The sequence below is a fragment of the Symphalangus syndactylus genome, chromosome 22 (assembly GCF_028878055.3).
Source record: "Symphalangus syndactylus isolate Jambi chromosome 22, NHGRI_mSymSyn1-v2.1_pri, whole genome shotgun sequence".
Classification (NCBI taxonomy): domain Eukaryota; kingdom Metazoa; phylum Chordata; class Mammalia; order Primates; family Hylobatidae; genus Symphalangus; species Symphalangus syndactylus.
In genome coordinates, this window is record NC_072444.2 from 58,984,189 (window position 1) to 59,001,462 (window position 17,274).

Below are 17,274 nucleotides of genomic sequence, written 5' to 3' on the forward strand. Positions count from 1 at the left end.
ATTCCTTTCCCCCATGCCACATTCCTTCCTCTGTGGCTTTGTTAACACCTGTGTCCTCTCTTCATGTTTCTGTCGTGTTCTTTACACTGCATGATATTTACATATTTGACTCCCTGTTAATAACGAACATTTACTGAATGTTTCCTGTGTGCTTTATCTGCATTAATCCATTGACTCATCAAAGCCATCTTTGAAGGCAGATATAGTTCATCTTCATTATTCTCAAGATTTCTGTGTTTGTGAATTTGCGTCCTCATTAATACTTATTTGTAACCCTGAAATCAATACTCTGCACTTTCCTGGTCATTCACGGACATGCAGAGTAGAAGATTTCAGTTGCCTGGTGTCCATGTTCCCAGCTGAGGATGAATAAGGCCTTCTTGCTTAAGCTCTCATATTGCAAATAAGTGTTCTTCTTCCATCTGGTTAGTACCGTGTTTATCCTTTTTTTGTGCCTTTTTTTAAAAAAGTGATTTTGCTGCTTAAAATGGCCTCCAACCATAGTGCTGAGGGGTTGTCTAGTGTTCTTCAGTACAAGAAGGCTGGAGAAGGCTGTGATGTATCTTAGGGAGAAAATACGTTTGCTAGATAAGCTTCATGCAGGCGTAAGTTGTAGTAGTAGTGTTGGCTGTGATTTCAGTGTTAAAGAATCAGTAACATAAGGTGTCGTCAAACACACACATCAACTATGCATTGATCAGTTGGTGAAAATGTTGTGACCAGAGGCTTGCAGGTACCCAACCCTGTGTCTTTTCTAGGAGCAATGTTTCAGGATTCACTAACTCAGTGTCTGTCTGCAGAGACTTTATAGAATAAGACCATTGTGGGCACTGCAAGTTGGCTGTCCTATTCTCAGCTTATAAAGAGACTGAGGCAAGTAGAAGTCTAGAAGTTGTCCAGGGTCACCCGTAGGATCGGAACCCAGGAAGTCTGGTCCCCAACCCTTTATTCTTCCCTGTTCTGCTTTCTTGGCCTTCATATCTGCTTCATGCTCTTTTACACTTCTGAATCTGTCAGAGGCGTTTGAATGAGAGTGACTCCATCTTAAATAGGGGCTAAATATGAGAGTGAGACCTGCTGGGCTGCATTCCCAGGAGGTAAGGCATTCTTAGTTCACAGGATGAGGTAGGAGGTTGGCACAAGATACAGGTCACAAAGATCTTGCTGGTAAAGCAGGATGCAATAAAGAAGCTGGCCAAATCCCACCAAAACCAAGATGGTGATGAAAGGGACCTCTGGTCATCCTCACTACTCACTACAGGCTAATAATAATGCATTGCATGCTAAAAGACTCCCAGCAGCACCGTGACAATTTACAAATGCCATGGCAACACCCAGAAGTTATCCTATATGGTCTAAAAGGGAGAGGAACCCTCAGTTCCAGGAGCTCCCCACCCCTTTCCCAGAAAATATTTCACTACTTGTTTAGTATATAATCAAGAAATAACTGTAAGTATACTCAGTCCAGCAGCCCATGCTGCCGCTCTGCCTGTGGAGTAGCCATTCTTTTGTTTCTTCTCTAATGAACGTATTTTCGCTTTATGGACTCACTCTGAATTCTTTCTTGTGGGAAACCCAAGAACCCTCTCTTGGGGTCTGTATTGGGACCTCTTTCCAGCAACAAATCTGCGGCCGATGCTGCTGGAACCAACCCTAAGGCTATTTTTAATACTCAAATTCCTCTTGGTAAAGTCAACAGGTACCACTGGTTTACCAGGATGTTTGTAATCCTGTTGTAAAACCATGTATTTCATAGGATCAGTTCGCACAGCAACGCTATGAAGCATGCATTACCCTTCATTTCAGAAATAAAAACTGAGGTCTTGGAAGGCCATGATTTGCTTAGGGTTCCATGATTAGAAGGCGGTAGAATGTGCCTCCAAATGCCTCACTCTTGTTACCATACCAAGACTGGCTCAGGACTAGGCTCTGTGGGGACCGTGTTCCTGCCGTTACCGTGGTTCTCATCTGCCGCTTCTGTTCTGTTCTGCTTTGACCTAACCTGGGGAAAGCACATAATGTTAGAACTGTGTGTAAAATAAGAGATTCCAAGAAGGGGACCAGGAATGTTTTCTTTAGGGGCCAGGAATTTTTTTCTGTAAAATACCCATTTCCATGTTTACAGAAAATCTTTTATAGGGTGGAATAACCTTCTTGGAAAGATGTTAATTTGTTTTTCTGTTCAAGGGGCACATTTTTGAGAGAAAACAAAGGGAAGATAATTTGAAAGAGCTGCGGATACTTTCTCAGCGATACCCTGTCTCGCCTAAACATTTGTTCTCATTTCTTTCTCTAGTTTACTTTGTGTATTTAAGTGTATTTATTTAAATAATAGATATACATGTTAAGAATTCAAAAGGTACTTTGAAGCCTTCCTCCCCAGAAGTAAGCAATGTACCTGATTTCTTGTGTACTCTTCCAAAGATGTTCTAACAGTGACTGTCAACCAGGGACAATTTTGTTCTCCATGGTCATTTTTACGTCTTGGTGGAGGTTGGGAGAGTGTTACTGGCAGCTTCCAGTAGGTAGAGTCCAGGGATGCTGCTAAACATCCTACAATGCACAGGACGGTCCCCATAGCTAAGAATTATCCAGCCCAAATAGTAGTGTTGAGGTTGAGAAACGCTGCTCTACACTCATGTAAACCGGAAGGGCTTACGTGTGTCCACAAGAGCTTTTGTGCCTAAACTTGTTTTTCTTGTGTGGTTGGGAGGTTTTTGTTGGTGTGGTTCCTTTTGTCTCCTGAGGGTGGGGAAACGGAAAAGGTCCTCTCCAGGTGCAGCTGTTGTGAGGGGGCACATTGTCTGTAGAGGCTGAAAACAATCTGACCTCAGCCAGTCTGTTTTTTTTTCTTTTCTTTTTTATCACAATGCGTGAGCAGTTCTAAGCTGGTGATAAAATACTTCCTGAAAAATCTTTGGTTTGTCTAAATTCTAAATATTGCTACTGTCACTAATGACATATGTATAGATAAACACATATATTTATATATACACCTCAGATTAGTGCACTTCTTACACCTTAATTATTGCATGCCACATGAAAGTTAATTTGGAGAACTCCCTATTACACAGTTGGTCCCAATGCACATGGACTCAGCTCCACACTTTGCCTTGAGTAATTTCCTGTTTAGAATTGTTGGAGCTTCCTCTAGGTGCAGTTCACATCTCTAACCCTTATGGTACAATATGCTTTTGTGTTTAGAGATTTGTAATAAAAAATGATAGCACAGTTTAAGGTGAAGAAACAGAACTTGAGTTTTTTCACTTCCCTCATTGTGTGTGATCACTAGGAGATTTTATGTGTGATTTAAAATGTAAAATGATGAAGAAGTGAACTGTGAGTATAACATCTGGTTAAGTGCATATGGTATGCTTTGGTAGTTCATAGAAGAAATATAATATTGAGGCTCAGAAATAACTTTAAAATTGACACTCTTTCTAAATAGTTGTTTTCAAAACTAAAGAATGATTCAAAAGGATGTTATGATTATTGATTATTACATGATTATTAGAAATAATTTTGTATGGAGGAGGGAATTTCAATTAGTGATCTGACCTATTGTCATCTATCATAGCTATACGCCATATATAGGATGGTTGAGATCTTCAAGAGAAATGAGTGAGAGCTATATGTCATATATAGGATGGTTGAGATCTTCAAGAGAAATGAGTGAGAGAATGAAAGCAGGCCCAATAAAACAATGTTATTTCTGTTGATCTGTGGCATCTGCCCACAGGAAACTGGTGCTCTTTTAAATGCTACATAGAACTGAAATTCTGACCCATGATGGTCTTTGTGAGAGTAGACCAAACTCTGCCCTTCATCCTCAGTCAACTTGTGTTGATTGATACATTTATACAAAGAACACTGCACACATCATTGGTATGCAGCATGATTTACAACCAAACACACCTGTGTTAGGAGTACCTAGGTGGAGAAACAAAACATGCACAGCCCTGGAAGCTCCTCGTGTTCCCGTTTCTGGTCACCGTCACCACCACCCCATCACAAGCGTTCTTAATCACTGCATTGACTTCTAACAGCACAGATCAGTTTTACCTGTTTTTCTTTGTTACATAAATGGAATTATACATTACAGATTGTACGATTAATTTTTTTTTTTTTTTTTTTTTGAAACAGAGTCTCCCTTTGTTGCCCAGGCTAGAGTGCAGTGGCCTGATCTTGGCTCACTGCAAGCTCCGCCTCCCGGCTTCATGCCGTTCTCTTGCCTCAGTCTCCCGAGTAGCTGTGACTACAGGTGCCCACCACCACACCTGGCTAATTTTGTTTTTGTATTTTTAGTAGAGACAGGGTTTCACCGTGTTAGCCAGGATGGTCTCGATCTCCTGACCTCATGATCTACCCGCCTCGGCCTCCCAAAGTGCTGGGATTACAGGAGTGAGCCCCCGTGCCCGGCCATAAGATTAATTTTTAACCAATTTCTTGGTTTTGATTCTAACTGTTGATATTTGAAATATTCCCAAATGTGGCAGTTAAACAAACTGGGCAATTTTCAGTGGTAGATTCACAAAAATTCCTTGTTCCATGCATGGGTTCACTAATCATAATATTGTTCTTCAAGGTAGTAAAATTAATACGGTTGCTTTCATAATGAAGAAAACAACATAATTACATCACTCGTTGGGCTTTAGAACTTTATTTGGAAGGAAGGTAATATAGAAATTAGGTTTGTGTTCATGTATGGATTGAAGCAATCAAGTTCATTTGAAGCTAGAGTAAGTTACAAGCTTAAGATTTGACCAATAAGCTGGGTACACTGTATAGAAACTTATCACTGGATTTGAGTTGGAAATAATAGCATTGCAGTGCAATCTTACTACATCAGTGTATTACATTCTGAATACCATTTTCTGAGTGGTAGTAGTCTTGTCTATAGAAACTGAATGGATAGCCTGTTTAATAGTTGAAGTTTGGGCCAGGGGGAGCTGAAATTGCCCTTCATGCCATGGGGAAATGGAGCACTCAGTTTGAAGGCCCTTAGTAACGTGGAACTGTTAAATTCACTTTAAACTATTATTTTTAAAAAACAGGCTGTCTGCAGCCGTCATCCATGGTGAGGATTTGTATTCTCCTTCTTGGATCTGTCACGGGCTGGCTCGCTCATGTTGAGCAAGGCGGCCAAGTTTGGAGCTTGATGTGGCTTCCACTGAGGTGTTACGTGGGCAGCAGGCCATGTGGGACATGAAAAACGTTTGCCATGCAGTTTCTGTTGGTCCCAGCAGAGACGAAAATGAACAGTTCTAGCAAAATTGCTAAGTCAGGGATGTTTGTCTCTGTAAAGTTGCTTTTTTAGTTCACTTAATTTTTTTTTGTCTGTGAAAGCCTTTCTCTTTTTTAATTCTCTCCTTCAGTGGTTTCTAGCCATCTTCTCTAATTAAAATAAAGAATCTTAGCTTTATTTTTTGAAACTTATTTGTACCCACTTTCTAAATCTGCCTTTATTTTTTGTATTTTCCCCCCTCTGATGATGGAGAAGCAATGGTTGCAAATAAAAACCAGTTCAGGAGGAAACTGTATCTGAGACGGGAAATGGATCATGTTGCTTGTGAGTTTCAGGGCTCTTCAAAGTCAACCTTTGAGGACAGGGGAGTCCTGAGTCCTACTGTGGCATTTCAGGCCCCTGCCCACTTTGGCCTCTCTAGACTCTCCTTGGCCTCTCCCTGCCTGCCTTTACATTCCAGCCTGCAGGGAAGGGTACCCTTGAGTGTGACTGGTGCTAGTTCTGCTCTGGGCATGTGCTCTTCTCTCTGCTGGGGATGCCTTCCCCACCGTCTTCTCTTTGTCCTTCAAGGCTCCTTCCAGAAGCTAGAACTCGTTCCTTTTCAGAGAAGTCTTCCTTCATCCTCTTGGATCATGTGGGAGATGTTTCTTCTGTGTTCTTGGAATACTGTGTGCATATCATACATTGCTGCATTTGCACACTGCTGTGAACCCAGGATCCACAATGGTGCCTGGCACATAGTAGAGCCTCAACAAATACTTCCTGTAGTAGGGTACAGACACATCAGTAGATAATTATAAAACATAATTACTGATGTGTCTGTACCTCACTACATTTTGAGAGCAGAGAACATGACTGAGCAGAGAGCATGACTGTTTACATATTCAGTGCCTGACAGAGGTGCTCAGAAGTGTCTGCATCTCCATGCAAGGCTGGCCAGAGTGGGGACATTTCAGAGGCAAGGGAGACTTTTCTTTGCTCTGCAGTCATTTATTTTATTTCAATAGTTTGGGGAAACAGTTAGTTTTTGGCTACATGAATATATTTTCTAGTGGTGATTTCTGAGATCTTGGTGCACCTGTCCCTCGAGCAGTATATGCCAAGTGAAGTAACTCAGGGTTGGAAAACCAAATACTATATGTTCTCACTTATAAGTGGGAACTAAGCTGTGAGGATGCAAAGGCATAAGAATGATATGATGGACTTTGGGGACTCTGGGGGAAGGATGAGAGTGGGTCAGGGACAAAAGACTACATATTGGGTACAGTGTACTCTGTAGTCATTTATATTAAGTCTTGAGTCCTTATGGGCAGAACCTCTTCCTGCAGCCCTGTGGTCATCGAGGGAATTCCAGAATGCTGAAGGATAAGAACCATGCCTTTCAATCCCCTATCTTTACCCCTCTTGTTTTCCAAATGGGAATGCCTTTGTGTATGTGAAGGTGCTGATGAAAGTGTTCGTGTCTCAGAGAAAATGCTTGACGTTGATGCTGATTACTTTGCTGATTGCCGATGCAGGAAAACATCAGTAAAAAAGAAACTTAAAAGTGGGTTATGTAAAGGCAGTGTTAATTATCATCTTTTAAAGGAACTAATTGCTATTTTTACGTGATTACTGTGCAGCCAACAAGGGCCCTGTATGTTGCATATCTTGTTTCATTTCTGCAGTAATTTTGATATAAGTGCTTAACTGACTCAGGTACTGGGCCCCTAGATTCATATCAGTGATTATTTTTTTCAGTTCCCAGAAAAAGAAATTAAACAACACAATAGAGCTTTCCGAATTTTAAGACCATCTTTCCCTAATCTGCTCAATTTGGGGGCAGTTGCTTATCTGCCGGTGAGTACCAACGAGTGGCAAAATGAATAACCAAGGAAAAATCCAGACCTTGTAGGGAAGTGGAGAGATAGAATATTTTCTGCGTTCTTTGGAGATGCAGAGGCTGCTGTCCACAGCATGGTTCTGTTTCCCCGAGTCCGATTGCTTCTGGTTCAGAAAAAGAGAATCCATGTTGCAGGATCGCCTGGTGTTCTGCTGAGAGCCTGTGATGTTTGGGTTCTGCTGTCCTCATGAGGCTGAGGACCCGTAGATTATGAATAGAGGCACCTGTGTGGGGCTTGGGGCTTGGGGCTCACATAGCATGACTTACTGTTTGCAACTTGAGGGAAAGAAAGCAAGAGAGAAGACTGATCCCAAATTGTCAGAAGACAGATTCCTCAATCCTGCCTGTCTCCCCAAATGGGAAAGAGCAGGTCAACATGGAAGGGTCCAGTTAAAGCCCAGTTATGATTTTAGCCTGGAATGTGTCGGCCTTTTGTGTAGTGAGAGTTACTCCGGATGGAACACACTGTGCTGTCCTAGTGATGGGGGAGATATTGCCCAATCTAATGGGCAGAGAGGAGGTGTGTAAAGACTGAGCAGCCAGAGGGGATAGTCAAGGAAAAAAGAGCCCTGGAGTCGTTTCTTTTTTTTTTTTTTACTTGGAATTTCTGCCCACCCATTTACTGGCAGAGAGGATTTGAGATGTCAGTGCCACTTACCTCAGATTCAGAGAAATTCATCAATTAAGGAGCACTTGTTGGCCTTTTTGCATACATGTTGGGTTGTCAAATGATTTTGTAGGGAGTCCATGTCTTCTTAGGGTTAGAATCGGAGCACATTAATTGGAGCAGTTGGCTGAGTCTGATGGATGATGTTGCCTTCTGGGCTTAGCAGGTGACAGGATGTGAACCAGGTGTGCCTTGTCCCTGCCAGCTGGTGTGGATAGCATGGATGCCCAAGATTGTGGATCGTGCCTTTACTCTGTATTACCTAGTCAGTGATGGCATCATCAGAGTCATTCATTCCTTCATTTGACATGCATTGATTGAGGTCCTACTCTGCACTCAGAATTGTTCTAGGCACTGGAGGTATAGTGGTGAATAAAGACAGAGGAAGAAACAGGTAAATGTGATGTCAGGTGGAGATTCAGGCTGTGAAGAAAAACCAAGTAGGGCAGGAGATGGTGCCGCGTGGAGAGCTATTCTAGGTTGGGTGGTCCAGGAGGCTGCTTGAGGGAGTGATGTTTGAGCAGAGTGCCAAGGCAGTATCCAAGGTGAAGAAAGTTCCATGAGGAAGAGAGGGTACCTGCAGGGGCCTTGAGGCAGGAACAAACTTGACCTAGCTTGAGGGCCATGTGAGTGGAGTAAAGGGAGCCAGGGGCTGAGTGTGGAGGGCAAGTAGTGCCCGTATATGGAGAGCCTTGCTGGGCAGGGCTCAGAACTTGGGTTCCGTCATGATTATGATGGACGTGTGTGAAGGATTTTGAGCAGGAGGATGTCCTGAATTGATTGGATTTGTTTTTACAAGGATCATTCCACTTGCATGGAGAATTGACTGTAAGGGGCAAGAATAGAAGCAGATATCAGCTAGGAAGGTATGACAGTCTTCCAGTAGAAGTGATAGTGACATGGACTCAGGTGAGGGGAGGGAGATAGCGATAAGTGGTTGGATGTATCCGTTGAGAATGAATTGGTCCCTCTCTGACTTTATCTACTGCTACCTTTCCTATGATTTATTTCACTCCAGCCACACACGTTGTCTTTTAGTTCCCCCAGATCTTTACTTGCTCTGTTTCTTTGAATTCTTACCATTTCTTGAAGTTACACACACGTGCATGTACATGCACACACATGTATGTTTGCCCATTCCTTCTTTGTCTCTCCTTCTGGCATGTAAGCGTCATGAGGGCAGGCAGGGACTTTGTCAACTTTGTTGCTATGTCTCGAGTGTCTAGAATGTTGTTCTGCATGCAGCAAATGTTCAAAATATTGATCGGATAAGTGAATGAAATTGAAAGGCCACCCACTGATCTCCTTATTATATAATTTTTATTTGAAAAATTTCCACCGTGACTGCCTGAGGTTTTAATTGCTACACTAAACACACTGAAAACTTCAAACTGTATTATCAATTTAATAAAAGTGAAGAAGTATTGAACACTTTAAGTAATAGGGAAAAATAAGGGAGAGGAGGTTTGTGTCAGCCGTGGAGAGATTCTGCCTGTGGTGAAGGAGACAGTGCTGAAAAGGAAAAACTTTGAACCTCTTCATTTATTGCAGTGAAATTTGTCACTTGTATTCACATCCAGTACCATCTAGCTGCTAATTTGTGTTTTTGTTGGAAAAGACTTTCAGGGAAATAGTTAACCTCCCTCAGTGCTGTGTTCTCAAAATTAGTTTTCCTGAGCTGCAGTCAAAGCTGGCTAATTTTGCCATCAAAAAAGCACACATTCTTCCCTAAGGAAATCGGCATGAGGCCATTCTAAGGACAGAGAATGGGAGCAAGTGGGGATAGAGAGTAGTGGCTGTCCAAGGGCCCTCAAGGGTAGGCAGCCATAAGGCACAGCTTTTCCTGTAGACTTGTGGCTAAGGGACAGCCTCTAGGGATGGAGGAGCTTTTTCTTTGAATCCTGGCACCTCTGCCATGTGGTCTTGCACGAGTCCCTTAACCACTCTATGCCTCAGTGCTCTCATCTGTAAAGTGGGAATGATACAGTACCTACCCTATGAGGTTGCTGTGATGATTGAGTTAATCCATGTGGAAGGTCTTAGAACTATGTCTGGGGTAGCAAGTACTTAAAACATCTTAGCTGTTACTAAATGGAAGAAGATTGTTGGTCATTAACAGTTGGCATAAATATTGGTAGATAAAAGTTGTGTTATTTGGACCTGAGTGTTGAACTGGTGTGTAGCACTTGAATTGACTGGAAAAAGGAGGTGGTGGTGGGTGTGTTCTGACACCTCCTAGTATAGTACAATACAGTTCTATTGTAACCACCCAGAGTTAGTGCAGACCCCATCAGTTAAAGGGTATGGTTCCCAACAAGGCTGTTCCCACTTCAGATGTCCACTGTAAGTAGGACTTCCAGGCCATTTACCCGTTTGACTGACTGGTTACAATCCAAGGGGTTCCCATGGCCTTCTCAGGTTTGATAATTTACTAGAATGAATCTCAGAACTCAGGAAAGCACTCTATTTTCAACGATGGTTTTATTATAAAGGGTCTTAAGTTAAGGCCAGTCAAATGAAGAGACACATAGGCTGATGTATGGGAGGGTCCCGAATGCAGAGCTCCTGTGTATTGTCCCTTGGAACTAGGGTGTGTCACCTGCCTGGCACATTGATGTGTTCACCAACCAAAAAGCTCCAGTGAGCCTGGTGTCCAGAGTTTCTACTGGGGTTTCGTTACATAGGTAGGATTGATTGAGTACAACCACGTGGCCAATGATTCAATTTCCAGTCCCCTCCTTTCCCCCTCTCTGGATTGGGCTGGCTTAGAACCCTGATCCTCTAATTGCATGGTTGGTTTTTCTGGTGGCCAAACTCCAGCCTGAGTCATCTCATCTTAGTGTAAACTCAGGTGTGATCCAAGGGGTTTATCAAAAATAAATACACTCCTACTATGCAGGTAGTCCAAGGATTTTGAACCCTCCCTCTTCCCAACCAGGGGCAAAGGCCAGTCAGATTATTTACTGTACAATAGGGAGATTATATGTGAGATAGCAAAATACAAGATGGTGGCCTGGGAAGGGCTGCTTGGGAGAAGTGGGCCCAGCTCTTTTCTCATGTTGGTGCTGCTGCTCTAATCCAGTGTCAGGTTGGGCTTCTGGTTATGCAATAACATGTGACTAACCTCATGGCTCTATTTTTTTTTTTTTTTTTTTTTTTTTTTTTTTTTTTTTGAGACAAAAGTCTCGCTCTGTTGCCAGGCTGAAGTGCAATGGCGGGATCTTGGCTCACTGCAACCTCTGCCTCCTGGGTTCAAGCGATTCTCCTGCCTCAGCCTCCCGAGTAGTTGGGACTACAGATGCCTGCCACCATGACCAGCTAATTTTTGTATCTTTGTTAGAAACAGGTTTTCACCGTCTTGGCCAGGATGGTCTCCATCTCCTGACCTCATCATCCGCCCACCTCGGCCTCCCAAAGTGCTGGGATTACAGGCGTGAGCCACCCACCGTGCCTGGCCTCTTTCCTTTTCTTTAGAATAACTTTATTTAGTCTCACGGCAATTAAGTTGTCTTCTGGAATTTTATGGTGACCTTTTACTAAATATACCACGAATACTGCTTTTCTGAGTTTGAGTCTTTGGAGAATGTGGTTTTAAAACTTTCTGTGACACTTTGGGAATCCACTGAGTTGCTAGTTATAAGCTATCTTTCTGGCTTTCAGATACGCCCTTCTGAATAAATGCACCCCAACTTTGGATGGACATGGGGTGCTGGCTTGTGGATGGGCAGGCTGTCTTTCTGCTTTAAGCATCTGAAGTTCTTGGCCACTGAAGACTTGTAATCTGGTGATGGGCAGGCTTGTGGTAACATCTATTTTGTGGTCTTCCTTGCTATCTCAATTATTAGTGAACACTCACCTGATTTTCCCATGTTTGATTTTTGTAGCACGTGTGGTTTCTGTAGTTCATTTCTTTGATTTGCTATTTTTCTCTTGCTACTGCAGACTTCTCACTTTCATGAATTTCACAGTACCTGCAAGTAAAGATTGAATGTTCCCGGGGGTATTTTCATTTTATCTGAAGAGTTTGTAGTCCCATCTCCCTTCCCCACCACCCAACTCCACAACAACAAAAATTCTGTAGATTAGCATTACTCCAAAGGACTTGATGAGGATTTGATTGGAGCCCAAGTGGCTGGAGCACCCTAACTAGTTACAAAGCTCAAGGGAGGCCCTTTGTTTTCAAATCTCCTCTCCTTTGTTTTTGTTTTTTTGAGACAGGCTCTCTTTCCACAGGCTGGAGTGCAGTGGCATGATCCAGGAACACTACAGCCTGAACCTCCCCAGGCTCAGGTGATCCTCCCACCTCAGCCTCCCGAGTAGCTGGGACTACAGGTGCATGCCACCATGGCTGGCTAATTTATGTATTTTTTTTTTTTTTTATAGAGATGGGGTTTTGCCGTGTTGCCCAGGCTGGTCTTGAATTCCTGTGCTCAAGTGATCTGCCCGCCTCCGCCTCCCAGAGTGCTGGGCTTACAAGTATGAGCCAGTGCATCCAGTCAGCAATTTAAAAAAATTTTTGTAGAGACAGAATCTTGCTAAGTTGCCCAGGCTGGTGTCCAATTCTTGGGCTCAGCCCATCCTCCTGCTTTGGAACGTTTCATGTTCCCAAGCCAAAACTGTGTCCCTCCCCACCAGTCCCTGGCACCGTCTGTTCTTTTTCTGAATTATGTGCCTGGCACATAGTATGCACCCAGTACCTGTTGTGATTGTGATTTTTATTAGTAATAGTTGGCCGTACCTAATTGGCATGTGTTGTTTTAAAGTGACAATAAAACGTACACGACAAACTTTGAGAGCATGGGGTATTGTCATGGTTTGAATGTGTCCTCCAAAGTTCACGTGTTGGAAACATCCCAATGCAGTACTGTTTACAGGTGAGAACTTTAAGAGGTGATTAAGTCATGCAGACTCAACCCTCCTGAATGGATGAATGGGGTTATCGCGGGAGCGCGTTCCTGATGAAAGAGTGGGTTCGCCCCCTCCCCCACTCCCCCCTCCCACCAGCAGGTTCCAGATGGAAGGGTGGGTTCGCGCCCTCGTTCACCTCCTCCTCCTCCTTGCGGGAGCGGGTTCCTGATGGGAGGGTGGGTTCGCGCCTTCCTCCTCTTCCTGGCGCGAGCCGGTTCCTGATGGAAGGGTGGGTTCGCGCCTTCCTCCTCTTCCTGGCGCGAGCGGGTTGCTGATGAAAGGGTGGGTTTGGCCCTCTCCTTTTCTCTTTCTCTTCCTTTTCTCTTTCTCTTCCTTTTCTCTTTCTCTTCCTTTTCTCTTTCTCCTCCTTTTCTCTTTCTCCTCCTTTTCTCTTTCTCCTCTTCTCTTTCTCCTCCTTTTCTCTTCCTCCTCCTTTTCTCTTCCTCCTCCTTTTCTCTTCCTCCTCCTTTTCTCTTCCTCCTCCTTTTCTCTTCCTCCTCCTTTTCTCTTCCTCCTCCTTTTCTCTTCCTCCTCCTTTTCTCTTCCTTCTCCTCTTCTCTTCCTCCTCCTCTTCTCTTCCTCCTCCCATGCGTGTGCTCTTGCATTGTGGGGTGACTTGGCAAGAATGCCCTCAAATGCAGGCCCCTTGAACTTGGGCTTTTGCAGCCTCCAGACCTGCAAGAAATAAATCTGTGTTCCTTACTTGTCTCAAGTATTCTGTCATAGCAGCACAAATTGGAATGAAACAGGTATGCGGGCATCCTTATATCTTGCTAGCTATATCTTGCTAGTTTTGGGGATATAAATCAGTACAATTTTACTGAAAGAAACATGGGATATCACTGTTACACAAGCCTAAAAATCCTCGTATTATTGTATCAGATAATTCCTTTGCTCTAAGGAAATATACAGAGGTATGATATACAAATGTTAGGAGTGAAAGACTATTGCATTACTTTTTTGAATTTTTTTATTTTTTATTTTTATTTTTTAAATGGAAAAATTGAACAAATTAAATGTCTAGTACTGTGGGATTATTTAAGTAAAACATGCAATTACTACTTAGCTTTTAAATTGTGGTAAAATATTTATCATGGGAAAATGTTTAAAATCTGTTGTGATATAAAAGGCTGTAAGAAAGCAAGCATAAATATAAGTGTATTTTTGTGATATATGTGTATGGATGATATACCATATATGAGAATATATATGGAACATACTAAAATTTTACCATCTGTAGGGAGTGGAATGATGACTGATGTTTAAAACAAATTTTCTTTGTGGTTTTCCAGTATTTAATAAATTTTTTGTGATCAAGTATTTTGGTCTATTAGAAAAAAAAACAGTAATTTCACTTGGAAAAGTGATATTTCGATTGGCTCTGTGAGGTTATTTTTATTTTTATGTTTTGTTTTTTTTTTCCTTGAGACAAGGTCTCGCTGTGTTACCCAGGCTAGAGTACAGTGATGCGGTCATGACTCACTGCAGCCTTGAATTCTCAGATTCAAGCAATTCTCCTATCTCAGCCTCCCAAGCAGCTGGGACTACAGGGATGTGCCAACATGCCCAGTGTGTTGCACAGACTCTTCTTGAACTCTTGGACTCAAGCAGTCCTCCCACTTCAGCCTCCTGAATGTCTGGGATTATAGACATGTACCACATCCAGCTGTTACGTGAGGTTAAAAGAGAACGATCCCCAGGGGGAGAACCTGGCAAAATGGGCCTGTTTATAGGGGTCCCCAGCACCCAGTGGCTAGCTGGCTCCTCACACAGCAGCTGCCCTTGTGCCCAGGCGGTGGTGGACATGCCCCCTAAGCCCGCCTTCCTAGCCCTCTTGGGAGGCCCAGCCTGAATGTGAGTGAGCCCCTCTGAGTTTTTTTGACATCAGAGGATACAGGGCAATCTCCCCTCTCTTACATACCCCAAATCTTTGTGTGTGTGTGTGTGTGTGTGTGTGTGTGTGTGTGTGTGTGTGTGTTTTTGACAAGTTTCTAGCCCAGGCCTTGTGGGGTTTGCTGGGAGAGTGTTTTAATCAATCGTGTTGAAAGTTGGCTTCTGCTAGATCCCATTTTTGGATCCCATTTTCCAGGCCTGTTAAATCTTCCTGGCACACCTAACTCAAGACATTTATGTCCTTGTACTTTTGTGCATAAAATCTTAAAACGAGTAAAAATAAACTTGCCTGCTGCTCAGAATTGACCCTGAGCAATATATCTTCCACTGGACACTGGTGCCAGATGGTATTGCACCTCCTACTGGGTTAATGAACAGGCATTTGCCAAAAACCTTGAGTTGCTCTTGAATCATTCCATGCACTTTCAATACAAAACTCTGCCAGTGGCAATTTGCATTTGTTTCTTTTTCTCTCCTTCTATTTTAGGAAGGAGAAAGAGGTGACACTTTCTGGAATAATTTCCTATGAATGAATTGAATCACTTTTATTGCTAGTATTGTTATAAATCTGTATCCCTAAATAACTATGTTGTGCCAACTTGGGGGCACAGAGTAAATTTCTTCTCGGAGCTGTCTGCAATGATGGCTTTAAAATACACTTCAACTTCTGCATTAGGTGGTGCAGGATACTTATATATTAGTTTGTGGGGGTGGGGGTAGAAAAAATGGTCCTTGTGGCTTTAATACTACTGCTGTTACAGTTTTCCACATGTATTCTTGATCCTTCATTCTTACTACAACCTTGGACAATTACAAGGGGGCGGAGGGTGGGATATTACCTCTAAGTCTACTTATTAGTCAGTGTCTTGAAGATGAGCTATGTCTGTGTGCTTTTCAGTAATAATAAGTGTTTGAATCAATCTAATCTTTTGCTCACACTCTAGGAAACAGATGATAGGGGTTGTTTAGAGTCCTTGAGTTTTGGTCCTGCTAGCATACATTCTCCCCCCTCCCCCGGGAGGTCTAGATACTTCAAGGTAGATATAGAGAGTACTGTCTTGCTTCTGTCATTGAAGCAGATTGTGAAATCTTGCCCGCTTCACCAGGACTTTGGAGAGACAGGAGTGTTCTCCAAATCTGCCCTCACTTTGTGTACTGTTCAAGGCCCTGGTGGAATATCTTCCATGAGCATTTGCGCCCCCTTCTTCATATTATTTGGTATTTTGTGGTTCAGGTGGTTCATGTTGCTGTAAGAACCTCACTTCCGGAAGCTGATAATGCAGTTGAAGTTGGGTGCTCTTTTACTAATATCTAGTCTTTTATCTGTAGTCTGAGTGGATTGTTCAGACTTAAAAGGTCCAGCAGCATTTTATTTGTGACTGGCTGTGAAAGTCACAGATCTATTTTATTTTTATGGCCTGTAATCTCAAATATCTCCCAGAACACAGTTGGCATCCATATAATGCATAGTGGAGGTTGTTAACCTCCAGGACCGAAACACCCTTTGGAATATTCTTGTGAACAGTTTGGATTCCTTCAGGTTCCTAAACCAATGGCTCATTTCTTACCCACCTAAGAGGGTGACTTGAATCTGAATTAGCAGGTACTGTGTTAGACTTCAAACCTTATTAGTCATAAACAAATTTAATACCCCTTTACATTTTTAACTCAGAAAAAAGATTCAAGTGTGAATTTTCTGTTTCTAGACAAGGATTTATCTTTTCAAAAGTTCTGAAATCGCCTTTCAGTTTTAGTCTAGGCATTCTGTTCAACAATTCTTATGTTTTTATCTGCTTAAGTTAGAGTATACTTTCCTAGAATTACCCTAGAAATGACAAGAAAGATCTAAAGCTTTAAATTCTGGAGTCTGAAATATCCCATAGTACCCTGTTCTTATCTCCCATATCGGCTGCAGCATGTGGTTTCATAATTTATGTACGTAGGTTTCCGTTTGTTTCACTGAGCTACTTGTGGATGAGTGTCCTTTGGCCTTACTCATTTTTTAATGCCTAGTACCTACTGCATTAAGTGAATCTCATTGTAAAGTTCACCTAGAGCCTTTTTAACGTCTATAATCTTTTCTGTGTTTGATGTCTGGTGTGCATGAGCCTGTGTTTTAGGAAGAACTTGGAAAAACTTAATGGCTGGGTAATCTCATTTTCCGTAGTGGATTTTATTTGTGACAATTGTATTAAGAAATGGACTTTATTCTGTGTGCTGTGCTGGAGAATGTACTGGAAGACCAGGGGCGTCTAGGCTTTGCTGTGCCTATAACTGGCTTGTGATCTCCAGCAAGTCACTTAATATATCTGAGTGTCTAGAACAAATGGTCTAGAAAACCCCATTCCAAAAATTCCAGGGTAAAAAGTCAGGATGATCCTCATGAAACTAAAAGCAACTTTTTCCCCAACATATTATTCAAGGTGTAGTTCCCTGGAGCCTCCTCTGTAGTGCACTGAACGTGGTGCTCTTCGGAAGTTGAATTTGCTCATTGCCTCTGTTGTTTCTTACCCATTAGTTAGACATTTAGTCTCTATGCCAAGCTGTAAGCAAGTTAGCAGAAGTGGAAATTTTTGTGGAGCATAGAATTAATTGGTTTAGATATTCCTGTCCTTGGGAATTTACCTATTGTTGGTGTTTGAAAGTATATTTTTCCCCTTTCTTTGAAACGATTTTAGG

The 17,274-nt window shown here is 42.5% G+C and overlaps 1 protein-coding gene across 5 annotated transcripts in view; it reads left to right on the plus strand.

Annotated features, from left to right (window-relative positions):
- Window positions 1–17,274, plus strand: part of MGAT5 (alpha-1,6-mannosylglycoprotein 6-beta-N-acetylglucosaminyltransferase) — a 324,876-nt gene that overhangs the window by 56,429 nt on the left and 251,173 nt on the right. The window contains exon 1 of one of the 5 annotated variants that reach the window (XM_055261079.2): window positions 11,578–11,596. The exons of the other annotated variants lie outside the window; for them this stretch is intronic. The gene's annotated coding sequence lies outside the window, so the exon portion shown is untranslated. Of the gene's footprint in view, window positions 1–11,577; window positions 11,597–17,274 lie in introns of those variants that run through there. 5 annotated transcript variants of the gene reach the window in all.